The sequence below is a fragment of the Meles meles genome, chromosome X (assembly GCF_922984935.1).
Source record: "Meles meles chromosome X, mMelMel3.1 paternal haplotype, whole genome shotgun sequence".
Lineage (NCBI taxonomy): Eukaryota > Metazoa > Chordata > Mammalia > Carnivora > Mustelidae > Meles > Meles meles.
In genome coordinates this window covers 61,404,585-61,416,524 of record NC_060087.1, presented here as the reverse complement: position 1 = coordinate 61,416,524, position 11,940 = coordinate 61,404,585, and positions in this window count along the sequence as shown.

Below are 11,940 nucleotides of genomic sequence, written 5' to 3'. Positions count from 1 at the left end.
GAGAGCCCGATGCGGGGCTCGATCCCAGGACCCTGAGATCATGACCTGAGCCGAAGGCAGCGGCTTAATCCACTGAGCCACCCAGGCGCCCCCTGATAAGGCATCTTGATCTACGGTAGGGCAAGTCCCCACACCTTATTCATAACCTTCGAACATATCTTCCTTATCCTTCGCCTTTTGCCCTTCCAGTATAAATATCGGAATCAGCATGCCTTGTTCCTTGAAAACTCATTTGCCTCAGATTTGCGTTGCATTTTCATTAAATCTGTGGATAAGTTAGGGGAGTATTGACTATCTTTAGGACACCCAGCCTTCCTAGTCACCAACATGGCATGTCTCTCCGTTTATGTGGGACTTCCTTAACGTTTTCATCTTTAGTATTTAATTTCGTCTTTCTGTACATTCAGATCTTGTACATCTTTTCTTGCATTTATCCCAAGATGCGCTAGAGTGTTGTTGCTCTTGTGCTTGTTATCCATTTAAAATGACATTTCCTAATTGTATCTAACTTAGAGAAATCCATTTGACTTTCTAAAAACTATACTGACCTTAAAGCCAGCCACCCTGCTAAACTCTGTGATATCTAATCTTTTGTCTATAGATGTTCTGCAGTTTTTCATGAATCTGTGAGTTACAGAAACACAATAATCAATTTACAGGTTTCTTAAACCTGTACTGGTTGGCTAGGGCATCCACTACAAGGTGGAACAGACATGACCAATTTCCACCTCTTTGGGTTGTCCCTAATGTTAAATAGAATGCTGCCAACATTTCCGTAATAAAAGGTGTTTGCTGTGGTTCACTGTTTTCAACCTCCTTCACTTCCTCTCTTCCTTCCTCCATTCCTTCCTCCCTCTCTCCATTCCTTCCTTCTTTTTCTTGTTTCTTTTCTTCCTTGCTTTTCTTTTTTCCTTTTTTTCTTCTTTTTCTTTCCTGTCTTTTTCTTTCTTTCTTTCTCTCCCTCTTCTCTTCCTTCCTTCCATCCTTCCTTCCTCCCTCCCACCCTCTCTCTCTTCTTTCTTTCTTCCTTCCTTTCTTTCTTCTTTCTCTTTACAAGATTAAGGAGTTTTCCTTATATTTCCAGTTTAATAAGTTTGTTTTAAAAATCATGAATAGGTATTGAATTTTAGTTTTTTGTCTCTATTGAAATGATCAAGAGTCCATTTGTTTATTCTGTTAATACAGTGTTATTTGTAGATGCTTTTTTTCAAAATCTTAAATGAAGCTTATAATCACACAAGGACAAAATTCACAAGCGTGTATCTTAATGACTTTTCAAAAATTAAACGTACACGTTCAGTTAGCACCTAGAACTAGCAACAGAATACCTTGGCAACACACAAACCTCTCTCATGACTCTGTCTGTCTGTCTGTCTGTCTGTCTATCTATCCATCTATCTGAATGTGAAGCCAGTTTTGCCATCCTAGGATAAATGTAACTTCGTTATGGTGGATCATCTTTTGTAGATGCTGGGGGATTCAGTTTGCTAAAATTTTGTTTAGAACTTTTACATCTTCTGCTCATGAGCAAGATCGACTTGAAGTTCCTCTTTCTCATATACTCCTTGCTGGTGCCAGCGCCAAGCTTTTCTAGTCTTACAGCCTGAGCTGGGCAATAGTTTCTCTTTTCTATCCTCTGGACGTTCTTGTATAACATTGGGATTGCCTGTCTGGAGACTTTATTAAAACTTGACTACTAAACAGCTGATGTACCTGTTTTCTTCATTTTTTCCCCTTAAAAATGTGTATAATTTCAAACATATACAAATAGGGTTTGCATATAAACTTAGCAGTCTCCAGGTTCATCACAGTAGAGCTGTGCTCCTGGAACATTAGCTTGCATCAGAATCCAAATAAGCTTGTGAAAACAGATTGCTGAGCTCCACGTCTATGGTCTCAGATTAAAAAAATCTGGGGTGGGACCCAGAGTTTGCTTTTCTGGCAAGTTACCTGGTGACTCAGATGCTGCTGGGGGAACCACACTTTGAGAACACTGTACGAGAGAGAATGGTGAGGGAACCTCCAAGTATCCATCCCTGGGCTGCAACAGTTAACTACTCACAGCCAATTGCATTTCATTTATATCTTCTCCCCTCTGTCTCTTCCAGATTATTTTCAAGAAGATACCAGAAATCATCTCATTTTATTGTGGAACACTTCATCACACAACTCTAAAACATGAGCAATGCATTTTCCTCAACTGTCTCTTTGAAAATAGATTCAAAACACACAAAGTTGAAGAGTGAACATTCTTTCACCTAGATTTCATATTGTCCCATTGCTTTCTATCTCCTTTTTCTTCTTTTTGCCTAAGCACCCAAGTTCCAAACATTTCATCCAATCACTTCCAAATGTAGCTCCTAAGACCTTGGATATTCTCCTAACCATATTACTATTGTCTCACTGAAGAAATTTAATAGTGGCGTGATAATATCATCTAAGTCCATACATGGTCCATATTCCAATTTCCCCCAGTTGCCCCAAGGATATCCCTTTGAGGGTCAACAGTTCAATCAAGTATCGTACATTGCATTCAGTTGTCATGTCTCTTTAGTATCTTCTAGTCCCAAACAGGCCCTCAACTTAAATCTTCCATGACCGTGACATCGTCCCAAGAACCTTGGCCTGTTTGCTTCCAACGTGTCCACAATATGGCTTTGCCTGATATTTTCCTCCCATTCGGATGATTTCTGTTTAACATTTTTGGCAAGGATATTAAATAGGTGCTGCGTAGTTCACATGACATCACATCTGGGAGCTCCTAAGGTCAGTTTGTCTAACAGTCGGTGCTGCTATTGGCATTACTCAGTTTGATCACTTATTTATGGTATCGTTGAACAGATCACTCCACTGTAAACATTCCTTTGTCCCTCTGTGACTTACAAGGAGTCTGTAGCATTATATTTTGATACCATGTGGGTATACTGTGTTTCCTCCCCACAGAATTTCACCTCTTGGCCTTAGTTTTTGTTCCTCCTTCTTGTCTGATTGGGTTATTACTTTGGTGGTTGAAAAATGGCAACTTTTTATTTGCTTTCATAACTTTCTACTTTTACTGGTGGACATTTTGCTGTAACGATGTACATCCCAGCCTCCCAACCCCATCTTGTTACTGTTGCTGCTGTTGTCTTTGCAGTAGCAGAGAAAGATGAAAAGTCATTCAGGTGTTGTGTTCAAAGAAATATATAAAGAATAACGTGGACAATATTGGGAGACATGTAAACAAGTTTTAGATGAATTTGGTAAGAATTTCTCCAACAGTCCGAACATAATGGCAAAATCTATTGCCTGAAATTAACAATGACAACAACAGCAAGTACAACAACAACAACAAAGTTTTTAACAATGATTAAGAGGACCCGAGTTATAAATTTGGTCGGTTATATAATGGCTTGTATCTTTTGTCGATGTGTGCACAGACACACACACACAAAAATACTCTCTCTCACACACACATACACAAACATTTTAGGTGGACATATACTAAAAAATATAAATAAAAAATACTACTTCAGTTCAGAATGTATGTTAGAAAACTCTGACACCATATATTACATTTTACAAAAAACAGAAGATCTTCCACTACATCTATATAAGACCTTTCTGAAAATATGGAGGGGTAATTGATTCAAAATAAGAAAAAAAATTTCAAATACCTTATTTTCACCATCACATGAGTTGTGAGATTGAAACTCTGGTGAATTAATACTTTAGGTACATTTTGTCTCCAAGGTCTTTTCAATTTGCAAAGACACGATTTATAGTATAAAAAATTGAACTCATGGCACAGATATTGTGGAATCCATTCTATCAATTACAAAGAAATTTGAGCTAATTATGAAGCAATAGTTTCTGTCATGAAGACAACAATCTAGTTGGTATGCTGGAAATCAAATCTCATCGGTGTTTTAAATCAAGAATCCAATGTTTTTCTTATTCTTCCTCCCACTGTGTGATACATATTAAGAACATTGTTACTTAGGTTTCTAAAGTAGATTATATGTCAACTATCATGGATAGATCATTAAATATGTGCAAATGCAGTGAATCATTGTAGGCTAAATTTGTCAGTCTTGTTAGAGGTTTCTAAGTTTTATGGATCTTTTAAAAGAATCAGATTTTTGTTTCATTGATTTTCTCTATTATTTTCTCTTTTCAACTTTATTGATTCCTGGACTTATTTATTAATCAGACATAATAAAATGTATACTTTGTGTTATTGCTTATATGTGGAGTTTAAAAAGCTGAGCTTATAGAAACAGAGTAGAATGTGATCACAAGAGCTGGGGTTTGGGAAAAATTGGGAGATTTTGTTCTAAGGATACAAAGTTCCAGTTAAAAAATGCATTATTTCTGGGGATATAAGGCACATTTTTACTATAATCATACTGTTTTATACACTTAAAAGTTGCTGAGTGAGTAAATCTTAAATCTTCTCATTACAAAAAATTATAATTATCTGAGGTTATGGAGGTGTTCGCCAACATTGTTGTAATCTATTGCAATATATAAATATATCAAATCAACATGCTGTACAACTTCAACTTATACAGCATTATATGTTAATCATCTCTCAATAAAGCTTGGGGAAAAGAAATACAGTGCATCCAGATTGGAAAGAAGAAATAAAAATGTCTTTATTCATAGTCACCACATTAATCTGTGTAGAAAATCCAAAGGAAACCACAAAACAAGCTAATATGACTAAGAGGGGAAATTAACAATATTTCAGAATACATAATCAAGATTAAAAAATGAATTTTATGTCTGTATACTATAAGTACTTAGAAGTTGAAATTTTTTTTAAATGTTAAATACCTAGGGGTGCCTGGGGAGCGCAGGTGGTTAACAGTCAGACCCTTGGTTTCAGCTTAGGTCATGATCTCAGGGTCCTGAGATTGAACCTCATGCTGGCCTCTGGGCTCAGTATGGAGTCTGATTGAGGTTATCTCTCCCTCTCACTCTTCTTCCCCCTCTGCTCCTCCCCATCTCATGCCTCTGCGGGCACACACACTCTCTCTCTACAATAAACAAATAAAATCTTTTTTTAAAATATAAATAATGTTTTGCACAGCAAAGGAAACAGTCAACAAACTAAAAGCCAACTTATAGAATGGGAGAAGATATTCATAAATGACATATCAGATAAAGGGCTAGTATCCAATATCTATAAAGAGTTTATCAAACTCAACATCCAAAAACAAATAATCCAGTCAAGAAATGGGCAGAAGACATGAACAGACACTTCTTCAAAGAAGACATAAAATGGTTAATAGACACTTGAAAAAATGCTTACTATCACTCAGCATCAGGTAAATAAAAATCAAAACCACAATGAGATACTACCTCACACCAGTCAGAATGGCTAAAATTAACAACTCAGGAAACAACAGATGTTAGTGAGGATATGGAGAAAGTGTAACCCTCTTACATTGTTAGGAATGCAGACTGGTACACCCACTCTGGAAAACAGTGTGGAGATTCCTCAAAAAGTTAAAAATAGAACTACCCTATGATCCAACGATTGTACTACTAGTTATTTATTGAAAGGGTACAAACATAGTAATTCTAAGGGGCACATTGATCCTAAGGTTTGTTGCAGCAATATCCACAATAGCCAAAATATGGAAAGAGCCCAGATGTCCATCAACAGATGAATAGATAAAGAAGATGTTTTTACACACACACACACACACACACACACAATGGGATTGCTCAATCTTCAAAAAGTATGAAATCTTGCCATTTGCAACAACATGAATGGAACTAGAGTGTATTATGTTAAGTGAAATTAATCTGTCAGAGAAATACAAATATCATATGATTTCACTCATATGTGGAAGTTAAAAAACAAAACAGAGGAACATAGGGCAAGGGAAGGAAAAATAAAATAAGAAACAGAGAGGGAGGAAAACCATAAGAGTCTCTTAACTCTAGGAAACAAACTGAGGGTTGCTGGAGGGGAGGTGGGTGGAGGGATGGGGTCATTGGGTGATAGGCATTAAAGAAGGCACTTGATGTAATGAGCACTAGCGGTTGTATGCAACTGATAAACCACTAAATTCTACCCCTGAAACTAATAATACAGTACATGTTAACTAATTTGAATTTAAATTTAAAAATTTTTAAAATAAAAATGTTAAAGGGGAGATGGGGGGGTTGGGTAACTGGGTTATGGGCATTAAGGAAGGGAAGGAAAGCAGGTGATGTAATGAGCATTGAGTGTAATATGCAGCTGATGAATAACTAAAATCAATATCTGAAACTAATGATATGTTTTATGTTTAATTATTTGAATTTAAATAAAATAGGATGATAACAAAGAAATTTTTAAAAGAATGTTAAATGCTTAGAGATCAATCTCTCAAAAAATATGCAACATTTATAGACCAAAAATATAAAACATTGCTGAGAGATTTAAGATCTAAATAAAGACTGTGCCTTGTTTGGAAGATATAATAAAAAATGTTTAAAAAAGAATGTTAAATACTTAGAGATCAATCTCTCAAAAAATATGCAATATTTGTAGACCAAAAAGTATAAAACATTTCTGAAAGATTTAAGAAAATCTAAATAAAGGCTGCATCTCGTTTGGAAGATTTAATATGTTAAAATGTCAATAATTCCTGTACAAATTTATATATTTATCATAATCCCAATCAAACTCCAGGAGGTTTTATTTTCATTGTGTTTAATGCTTTAATTTTTTTTGATTGTGGTAAAGTATACATAACAAAATTTAGCATTTTAACCATTTTGGCCAGTGATGAAAAGTTTCTAAAATTGGTTGTTGTAAATTTGCACAAATATGTAAATATACTAAAAACCATTGAATCATATACTTTAAATATGTGAATTTCATGGTATGTGAATAACAACTTGGCAAAGGAGTTCTGTAAAAAAAATTGAAATTAGGGGCCCTTAGGTGGCTCAGTAGTTGAGCATCTGCTTTCAGCTCAGGTCATGGGCCCTGCACCGGGCTCTCTGCTCAGCCGGAAACCTGCTTCTCCCTCTCCCACTGCCCCTGCTTGTGTTCCCTCTCTTGCTGGGTCTCTCTCTGTCAAATAAATAAATAAAATCTTTTTTAAAAATGAAATTAATAAAGTAGAAAATAAAATATAGTAGAATAAGTAAAATACAAGACCATTTTTACATTCCAATTCAAATAGGTAGTCTTCTCAAGAGCTTAATGAAGTAAGGGTGCCTGGATGGCTCAGTTGGTTAAGCATCCAGCTCTTGGTTTCTGCTAGGGTTATGATCTCATGGGTCATGAGATTGACCCCTAAGTCAGGTTCCTTGCTTGGTAGGGAGTCTGCTTGTGGATCCTCTCCTTCTGTCCCTCCCCTCACTCACACTTCCTAAATAAATAAATCTTTTTTTAAAAAAAAGAACTTGATTAAGTAAAATAAGGCAAGAAAAATATACAGATTAGCAATAAGAAAAGAGACAAACATAGATACTAGACACTAAAAGAATTACATGAGAATAGCATTTGTAACTCATCCATGATCAATTTTTAAAAACTCTAAAGAAATGGACATTCCTAAAAAATATATATATAAATGACAAAGATGAAAAGTTGAAGTGAAAAACTTGAATAAACTACTATACAGGAGATTGGAATGTTTGTTGGAAATCTACCATGAGAAAAGACATGAGGACTATATGAGTTCACAGTAGAATTTAACTTTTAAGAATAGGTAACCCTTATCAGGAATGACTGCTAATGGGTATGGAGTTTCTTTGGGGGGTGATAAAAATTTCCTAACATGAATTATAGTGATAGTAGCACAACTTTGTTCAGTGGTTTAAAGACCACTCAATTGTGTGTTTTAAATGGATGAATGTATTGCATGGTATCTCAATAAAGCTGTTAATATTCTACTAGATTATATAACAAAATATGATAGTTTAATTTAAAATAAAAGAATACAAAGATCAATAGCTTGCCTCTTCTAACACTAAACATTTAAAAATAGAAATCAGAAAAAAATATTTCATTCAAATAATGGCAAAGCCTATAAAATACTTAGAAATAAATCTAATAAGACACAGGACCTATATTAAGAAAACATAATCTAATTAAAGAAATATACTCTCATTAAAGAAAATAAAACCAGATCAGATGTTGGGGCACACACACACATAAAAACCATGGTTTAAAAGGACAAATGGCGTATAAAAGAGCTAGCACTCTGCCAAGTAGTGGGGGAGCTGCTGGAACACTCTCTGGGGGAGGAGCTGGCAGTATGGTTTATGTTCCCCCTCCACCATAACAATGTGGAGAACAGAGCCCAGGTGCACTGGCTGGTCTGCCAAATCAGCGAGCGCATGTCTGCAGATGTACACCAGCTCCAGCTGCACAGGGGCACAGAAAAAAGCTGTGGTTGAAACAGTAATTAACATATAAAAGAGCCAGCCAGACTTCAGCCAGCTGGCAGAGGGGCTGCTGGAATGCTCACTGGAAGCAGACAGGTTTACACTATCCCTTCACCTTGAAGGCACAGACCCCAGCTCACACTACTCCCAGTCATCCCACTAAGGTGACCACAGGGCAGTGTACATGAGAACACTCCTGGTTAGTGCTCACTACAGCTCTAGTCTTTGTGCCAAGGTGACACAGGTGCAAAGCAATCTGGAACCTCCAGGCCTACACAATTTTGGCTTCAGATGGATTACTAGGAATCCCCAGTGCAGAGTGCCTTAAAACTTCCCAGATGATGTCTGCCTCAGATCCAGCCACCCTAGCATGGTGACCCCTGAATAGAGCAACCCAGGAACCTTAGGGTCAGGTCTGCATGGTTTTAGCTACCATGCCAAGGCATATTCTGCATGGCATATCCTAGAACACACTCAACTGCACTGACCTCAGTGCACCTCCAACCAACAGGACAGTGTCCTCCTTGTGCTGAGCATCTTGGGACAACCCAGCTTCCAACCACTTCAGTTTCAGCTATTCTGCCAGGGCGCATTTTACACAGAAAGCCTAGGGATCACACGAGCCCATGCCCACTTTAGCTTTGGCTGTTCTGCCAACGTGACCCTTGAATGGAGAGCCCTCTAAGACTTCCTAGTTTATACCCACCTTTGCTCCAAATACCCATTCAGGACACTCACTGTGTGAAGGGTCCAAGAATACCCTGGTTTACACTCACTTGAGCTTCAGCTATCCTAACAATGTACCCTCTCTGAGTAGAGCCCTGGGTCCTCAAGACTGTGCCCACTTAGATTTCATCACCTCCTGAGAAGAACACACAAGGACATTCTGGCTTATATCCATTTCAGCTTCAGCTGTCCTTCCAGGGTGCCCTCAGTGCACAGAACCTGGAGACACCCTACCTTGCACCCACTTCAGATTCAGCTATCCTACCAAAGTCCCCTCTGTGTGTAGTCTTGGGACACCATTGGCTTGCACACACAAGATACCATGGCTTGCACACACACTAGACTTATCTGTCCTACCAGGGTACCCACTGCATGGAAAGCCCAGGGAATGCAAAGATCTGCACGTACTTCAGCTTTAGCTATCCTGCCAGGGCTCTCACTGAATTGAAATCCCTGGGAACCCCTCCTCACACTAGTCACAGCCCCAGCCAGCCAGCAAAAGTCACCAGACATAATAATCTACATGGAAGACAACCATACACAAGACCATTCCTTCAAGTTTAGGAAAAGTAGCTGTCCTATTAATTCATAAAAGCAAACATAGAGAGTCAAGCAAAATTGGGAGACAGAGGAATATATTCCGAAAGAAAGAATAAGACAAAACCTCAAATAATGAACTAAATGAAATGAAGAAGTGAGAAGAGGAAGATGGCAGCAGAGTAGGAGGACTCTTGGCTCGCCTCATCCCACAGATATAACTAAATAATTTTCAAATCACCCCAAATACCCCAGAAACCAACCTAAGGACTGTCAGAACAAACTACAACTAAAGGGACAGAAAAGGCCACATCAAAGAAGGTAGGAAGTGTGGAGACATGGTTTAGAGGAGAAATGGATTGCAGGTTCTGCAGAGGGGAGGGAGCCATGGTCATGGAATAGGACAAGAGAGAGAAGGCCACAAAGGAAAATTCACAAGGAGTATATTTCCCCAAAGCCAGCAATTTGGAAAATGAAAGGGGCTGGATTTTGTGAGTTCTTACAACCAGTGGGCTTAAAGCCTTGACTTTTAAAGGTCAGGGGGGTTGGCTAAGGGCACTGCCCTGCTCCCAGAGAGAGGGCAGGCAAACAACCCAGGGGCAGATAGGGTGGAAACAATGATTTGAAAAAGACTTGGGACCCACAAGTGGGAGATTATTGGCTCTTCTCAGCCTGTCCCTGAAAAGTAGCATTCATGGAGACACCTCTCAGGGAACAAAGGAGCTGGCCAATACCATTTCCCTACCCCACTCTTAGCATAAACACATAGCCACCTGCAGGAAGCAGCAGTGTTCTGACACTGACTGCCTAAGTTGTTTACACCAAGACCCACACCATTATGCTCTGGTAGGACTGCCATTATAAGTCAAACTTGCCTCAGTCCCAGTGCTGCCAGTCCCTCCCACAGAAGACCAGCATAAGCCCTAATGCACACTATGTCTCTAAAGTGTGGAGTTTGGGGCACCTGGGTGGCTCAGTCGTTAAGGGACTGCCTTCATCTCAGGTCATGATCCCAGGGTCCTGGCTCCTTGCTTGGTGGGAGGCCTGCTTCTCCCTCTCCCACTTCCCCTGCTTGTATTCCTGCTCTCACTGTCTCTCTCTCTCTCTCTCTCTCTCTCTCTCTCTGTCAAATAAATACATAAAATCTTTTTTTTAAAAGTGTGGAGTTTTAAAGGTCAGCAGGATTGACTGTGATAGAGCCCACAGGACACACCATTGCTCCTGGAGAGAAGGCAGGCAAAAAACCGAGCCAGACAGCATGAAAACAGCAATTGAAAAACACATGGGGCACACAGGTGGGAGATTATTCACTCTTCTCAGAATGTCTCCCTAAGAGGCAGCATTCATGGAGACATTTCTCTAGACACAAAGGAGCAGGCTGGTACCATTTCCTTCCCTGGTCACTCAGCATAAACACAGAGCCACTTGCAGGAAGTAGGGCAGCACCCATACTGAATTTACTAACTTGCTTACACCAAGCCCCACAGCCCTGCACCCTGACGGCACTGCCCTTTTGAGTCAAACATTAGTCCCAGTACAATGGGCCCTTCACCCAGAAGACCAGCACAAATGCTTGCCCACACCACATCTCCCCACCACAGAGTTCTGCAGGGCCTCGGTTTCCATGGAAGTATATCAGGCATCATTTAATGAACAGAAAAGATCCCACCAAGTTAAAATTCATTATATTCTGGCCCAGGACCAAACACTGCCCATAGCAGGCAAGGAGAGCCTCTGCAGATGACTGACTTGAAGGATAGAGCAGTTGAAACAGAACATCAGGGCACATGCAGCACACACTAGAGACAATCCCTGAAGTACCATTCCCTGGGCAATACATGTCTTCTTCCTTATAAAGCCATTATCCCCAGGAAAAGGAAATATAACTGGCTTTTCTAACATAGAGAATGAGGCAGAGACTTAGACAAAATACCAAGATGGAGGAATTCATCCCAAATGAAAGAACGAAAGAGGCCACAGCCAGAGATCTAACTGAAACACATATAAGTAACATGCATGATGGAGAATTTAAAGCAACAGTCATACAGATACACACTAGGCCTGAGAAAAGAACAAAAGAGACACTTCTTCCCTTCTCCCCAAGGAGACTCTTTCCACAGAGGAAAAAAAAAGAGATGAAAAAAAAATCAATCAGAAATGAAGAATGCAATAAATGAGACTGGAAACAGGCTTGAGCAATGAGCAGCAGGCTGGAAGAAGCCGAGGAATGAATTAGTGACCTTGAAGACAAAATAATAGAAAATAACAAAGTTGAGCAAAAGAGGGAAAGAATTATGG